The 6,000-nt window shown below is 38.5% G+C and overlaps 1 long non-coding RNA gene across 2 annotated transcripts; it reads right to left on the bottom strand.

Moving 5' to 3' along the window:
• Positions 1 to 1,798: 1,798 nt before the first annotated feature.
• Positions 1,799 to 3,639, bottom strand: LOC109092355. Of its 2 annotated transcripts, XR_006159324.1 has the most exons (4): positions 3,081 to 3,639; positions 2,571 to 2,660; positions 2,352 to 2,455; positions 1,799 to 1,947 (listed from the first exon to the last, which is right to left on the bottom strand). It is a non-coding gene; the product is annotated as an uncharacterized LOC109092355 (long non-coding RNA). The 2 variants fall into 2 exon arrangements; XR_006159323.1 differs by lacking the exon at positions 1,799 to 1,947 and having other exon boundaries at positions 2,026 to 2,455.
• Positions 3,640 to 6,000: the final 2,361 nt, after the last annotated feature.

The raw sequence follows: 6,000 nt of genomic DNA, 5'->3' as shown, positions 1-6,000 counted from the left end.
AGCCAGACAGAAAAGGATCCAGTATATTATTTTCAGTAAGGTGATCACTGATTTAAAACAGCTTTCTCCAATACTTTTGATAAGAATGGCAATTTTAAAATAGGTCTATAGTTGTTAAAATCAGCAGATCCAGATTTGCTTCTTTAGCAGCGGATGCCGCTGTCGCCTCTGGCTTATTAGTTGGGGACACTTCATTTTTTCAGCGATATCGTTGACTTGAAATTATTGCACAGATACTATTTAAACTGAACTGAGCTGCATGATGACATCACTGAATTCAATGATGAACTGCCTTTAACTGTCATTTTGCATTATTGCACACACTGTTTTCCTAATTAATGTTGTTCAGATTGCTTTGACGCAATCTTTTTTGTTTAAAGAGCTATATAAATAAGACAATGACTTGACTTGACTTGATTTGGTGATGCATTGTTTGCTTAAATGTTGTGGAAGAACTTGTCTGTAATGAAATGTGGATAACGGAAATAATATTTGGTGCAACTGTGTCCAACACTTCCTTTAGTAGCGCAGTTGGTATAACGTCAAGAGAGCAAGTGCGGTCAATCTTAAACTGGACACTATGTTCAACAACTCAGTGTGAGATAGGACGGAAATGTGAAAATTTAGCAGGACTCAAAGTTAAATACCAGACCTTCTGATTCATAACAATCTGAGATTTAATGCAAGCAATTTTGTTTATGAAGAAGCTGCAAATCTTCTCACACAACTCTGGGCTATGACCAACACTGATCCCAGAGGGAGGATTTAATACAGGATTAATGGTAGAGAACAAAAGCTTTGGACAGTGGGAATCTTGAGAAATCAGATTAGAAAAATACTTAGACCTTTGCAAGGCAACTGCATCTTGAAATATGACCAAATAATTTGGCAATAACAGATAGGAAGCTTGTAATTTGTCCTTTCTCAATTTTCTTTCTGCTCTTCTACACTCCTTCTGTAGAACACAAACTTCTCTATTAATCTAAGGCTGTTTTCTAGATGTTAGCTTCCTGACTTTGAGGGGGGCAGTTTCATTTAAAATCCCAGTACATGATGAAATAAAACTATCGACCAAACCATCCACATCAGAATACTGTGTCGTGACCTGCTGAGAGTTCTGCAAAAACCTCTGTAAACTGTACAACAGAAGAGTTAAATAACTCTACGACAGATATGTAGAAGGCCTGCTTTCAGATTTTAAAACAGCAATAGAACAATCAAATAATATCAGCAGGTGATCAGACATCCAGCATCACGGACCTCAATGTTTGTTATAATAGAGAACCTGATGATAAACAAGGGTCAGGTGTGTGTAGGATCAGAAATAAACTGTGTAAGGTTGAAAGGGTCTCAAAAGTTGAGGGAATTTTGAAGTGGCTTTTGCGGACAGCACACATGTACACTGAAATCACCTGGAAGCTGAAAATGATCAGCTTTCGTGGCCAAGATAGATAAAAAATCAGAGAGCTCTGTTAAAAAATCCTTATTGGATTGTGACGCTCTGTAAATCAAGGCACAAAGCAAAGGTTTCAATAAATCCACCTCAGAAACTAAAGCCTCCAAACCTGGAGTAAACGTCTATATCCATGTTTCAGTAATGAACAGAAAATCCAAGTTATTTGATGAGAAAAAATCATTCAACAGAAAAGTTTTGTTTGTAACAGATCTGGCGTTTATCAAAACCATTTTAAGTGGCGTTGCATTCTTTCCCAGTAAGAGGCAGTCTTTGATAAGGAACGAAGAGAATCCCAAACTAACACCACACTGCAATTGTTTCCGACGTGGGCGCATTGCCGCTTTGTAGACCACATAACAGGTATCGGCCCAGAATATACAGTGGAAGCTGGACAACTTCACCGTGAACCCCGGAGACCATATCTCAAACAACGAAAGATCCCCAACTCAACCCACCGTAAATAAGTGCTTGACGTCAGGTGAGACCCGGGTCTAGACAAGTTTAAAACATAAAAATATATGTATACATAAACATATATAAACACACACACACACACACACACACACACACACACACACACACACACACACACACACACACACACACACTCAATTGGCACCACTGATTTCAAGATGTTTAAAGCCCAAATATGAAAGTGAACTATTCCAACTGTGGAATAATTATTAAAAAACCTAAAACTATTTCAAATACACAGGCTGCACTAGTTTTAAGAGGATATTTCTGCTATTCACGTCTTGAAAACCAAGCATTAGAGCAACAGATGATCAGAGATCAGCAGAAACACAACAGATTCAAGATCAAGTCTATGAGATGTAACTGCATGAAAAGAGAGGATTGAGAATAAATGTCCAGAATGAAGCAAAACTCTCTATACCGAGCGACTGAATGATCATCCTCTGGACTCTGAGGCCTTGAACTGCTCAGATTCCTGGAATCAATGAGGATGATGAGATCTGACCTTCATGACCTTCAGGATCCCTGAGAGAAACACAATCAGTTTCAGCAGATCAAGCTTCATTCACTGAGTCTGAGCTGAAGATTCAAACATCATCCGTCTGTTTCACGAATGATCCTATGATTCAGTCAAACTCACTTCAGCTCTTTCTCTCTGTCAGTCTGATTCACTCTCCTGTTTTCTGGATCCTCACACTGACAGACAGACGGCACTGCCTTCACAAAACACCTGAAAACACTCATTTTTAAATATTGTTATATTTACTCAGAGATATTACAGTTTAGACCTCTGATTTCATTGTTAAATATGACCTTATGACAGATAGATAGGTCATAGTCTGTTGAAGTGATTAAATCATAAATTATATTTTCATTGATCTTGGTTTCTAACAATCATAATTTGATTTTCATGACACAATTGTGTCTCTCTGACACAATTAAAGACTTGTGACTCACTTGAAGATCATTTTACGCAGAATGAAACCATGAAGATCAGGGCAGAAATCTACCACATCTGATCTAAAGAGATACAATAGAAAATATGTGCAGATATGTGCAAACAGCACAATAAAATCAACCGATTGACTGAATTAATAAACTAACAATATCAGAAAGCAAAGCACAGGGGTTAAAGCTCTGAATGTTGTACCTGAGTGCAGGAGAGATGGAGTCACTTCATTCAGGACATCTCCACAAACACAATAATCACAAATATGAGCCAATATGACAGAAAACAGAGCTGCTGACATTCAAACTGGATTCCCTTTCAATACTGTTGAGAGTGAACACGCTTTGGGGAAACTCTGATTTGCCTGATTTGTTAACATTCGTGTAGATTCATGAACAAATGGCATTTCAGTCCACCAAAACGGTCGAGCAGACTGCCAATATAAGTCAGCTCTGAGTGCCATTTCATCAGAATTGTTTTCCACCATCTCCTTACTGACTCTGAAGAAGAAGTAGATGTCTTCCTGCTCTCCGTTGAAGAGCTCTGAGCGTAATGCGCCTCTGCGGCTATCTGGTATTAGAGCATATTTCACCTTGTTACGGCCATGCTTGAGTGTGTCTCTTCCTTTCGTATGTGACGTCATGATTCTGGTACTTTCATTCTCTTTTTGAGTGCACTGATTGCTTTTCCTTTCTGTTTTTCTATGTTTATGGTCCATGTTTGCTTTGTGCTTTTGATAGTTTTCGTTTTTAAATAAATGTATTGCATTTGGTTTCACGTGTCCGTTCTTTATGGTTGCATTGCCTGTTCTATTTAATTTAAATAAGGGTTCATAACAGACTAAAAAAATAATATTTTCAGCGGTTTTTGCTGCAAAATTCCATGCCACTGATATGGCTCTTTGTTACAGCCGGCTCGTAGGCTCCTAGTCCAGACATGACCATGCAAAACATTTATTTTAACAAAACAACAAGTAAACATGAAGGTAACATAAGCAAGGAATTGTGTCAGGGCCAGCGGGACACTCAGCATAACACAGATCATCAAACTCCATGTCAGAGACGATCGCCCAAAACAACGCTCTCCACACGAACACACCAGGACATTTAACTCTGCATCCAACAAGTGTCAGGTGTAGCACCCACCTGAAACACACACAAACCACAGGCACGCGCACACACACACACACAGCCTAGGCTGGGACGTCACAAAACAAGTCCTTGTGGAGATGGAAAGAATGCCATATCTTCTCCTGTTCCGTTGTTGTCTCCTTTTGTAGTTTTAATTAATGATTTGATATTTATTTGCTGCCGTCATGACTATAATGCTGCTCTGACGAGCCGCTTCTTCTTCGGCTTTTGTCGTGGTATACTGTGGGTTACACCAGCAACATGCCCGAGGACACTGCAGACTAGCGGTTTGAGTGTGTACTGCACGCTGACGCAGAAGTATAAATGAAAAACTGATGCATAGCCTAAGGCGTAAAGGCTACAGCGTAGGTCCAACGCAGAAGTATGAATCAGCTTTTTTACAACTACGACCTTCAAGGCCACAATCAAACAGCATAAAATAGAAGAGTTGACACGCGTATTGAATCGCGTCTGCACCGATTGGTTTATCACATGGCTTTAAACAGCTCCATTCAGCCTTTAGCCAAAGCGCGCACATTTAGAAAGATAATCATAAATTCTCAAATGTTCACACCTCATTTCTTTACAGACGATGATTCTATATTACTATATTAATGTTCCACTAAATTATGCGATCATCTGATGAGTTTTGAGTGCTCTCTCTCGTCTTACTGCCATTACACAAGAAATGAAGAAATGTCATCAAAATTATTTTAAATAAAAAATATCAACTTAATGAGTTTGTTTTTATAACATAGCTATGCCTATGATAGGACTAAGTCTATCACACAAACAAGAGTCCTGTTTTTTTTTCCCTCCAATATCTACACGATCGCAAACGTACAATAAACAACAATTTACAGTGTAACGTTCAGACACAAAATTCTGTTTTGCTCCGTCAGAAAAGAAAACAACAAACAGCAGAACTGCTGCATCTCCGAACAACAGTGTTTTGTTCCTCAGCGTTACACGGACCAGCAAATGATTCAATCAGTATATATGTAGTCGTTTGCAAAGTTATATTAATCAGCTTTTTAAATGAATCTGTTGATTCAACTCACTCATTAAGACTTGCTGCCACCTACTGGCGGTTCTAGTTTCATATTTAACAATGAGCTTATTTCATTTTTGCCATTTAATATTTCTACATTAAAATGTTATATTTAAATTCAACATTTATGCACAAATCCATCTATGAATTTTGTTGATAGTGATTTCATTTGATTGTTAATTATTATAATGAATATTTAATATTACATTTAAACTTTGACTATAGCCTAGAAATTTTGCATATTAATTGTACTATCTAACTTAAGCATATGTTTGTGTATCTTGTGTTACTCCATAATGATGTTCTATTGAGAGCGTTTGCACTGTAGGTATAGGGCCCAAACATAACCTCAAGCCCAGGGGCCCCTGCCCCACTAAGTCCTGCCCTGCTCATGTCCCAGAGGGTGGGGTTTAGGACCTATACTGGGACCAGCCACCTGGGGGCGATCGAGACGTGATGCTTCACTTTTGAGGACTAGTGCGGCACACTTGGTATAACCCAGTTAAACCAACAGCAATGCCCGGGAAGAGCTGAGGGAAGGAATTCAGTACATATACCATGAACTTGAAGTGCCTGTATATGTAAGAAAACTCTTTACAAAACCATAAGGAGGTAAGGAGACACATTTTAATGTAACAAGCGACTGATGTGGACTCATTAAATGTTTATTGTTGAACAAAAATAAACTGATCAAATAAATGGCACAAACATGGCAGTACATATACAGAATTGTCCTTTGTAGGGTATAGAGTGCAGAAAACATTTATGTGTTTTGCAGGGATTTTTGTGAGCAGGAGGCTAAAGCTTGAGCTTTAGAATATTCAGGGCTTTCCAGAGATACCACATGATTGGATGTTTCACTGTGACCACTCCCTCTCCTTGGTCTTCAAAAATGTCTGACATTAATTTAGTGATCAAGTGTAACACTCTTATGGAAATG

Source organism: Cyprinus carpio, unplaced genomic scaffold (assembly GCF_018340385.1).
Source record: "Cyprinus carpio isolate SPL01 unplaced genomic scaffold, ASM1834038v1 S000006488, whole genome shotgun sequence".
NCBI lineage: Eukaryota > Metazoa > Chordata > Actinopteri > Cypriniformes > Cyprinidae > Cyprinus > Cyprinus carpio.
The sequence above is the reverse complement of the archived record's forward strand: the minus strand, read 5'-3'. Positions and strand labels throughout refer to the sequence as shown.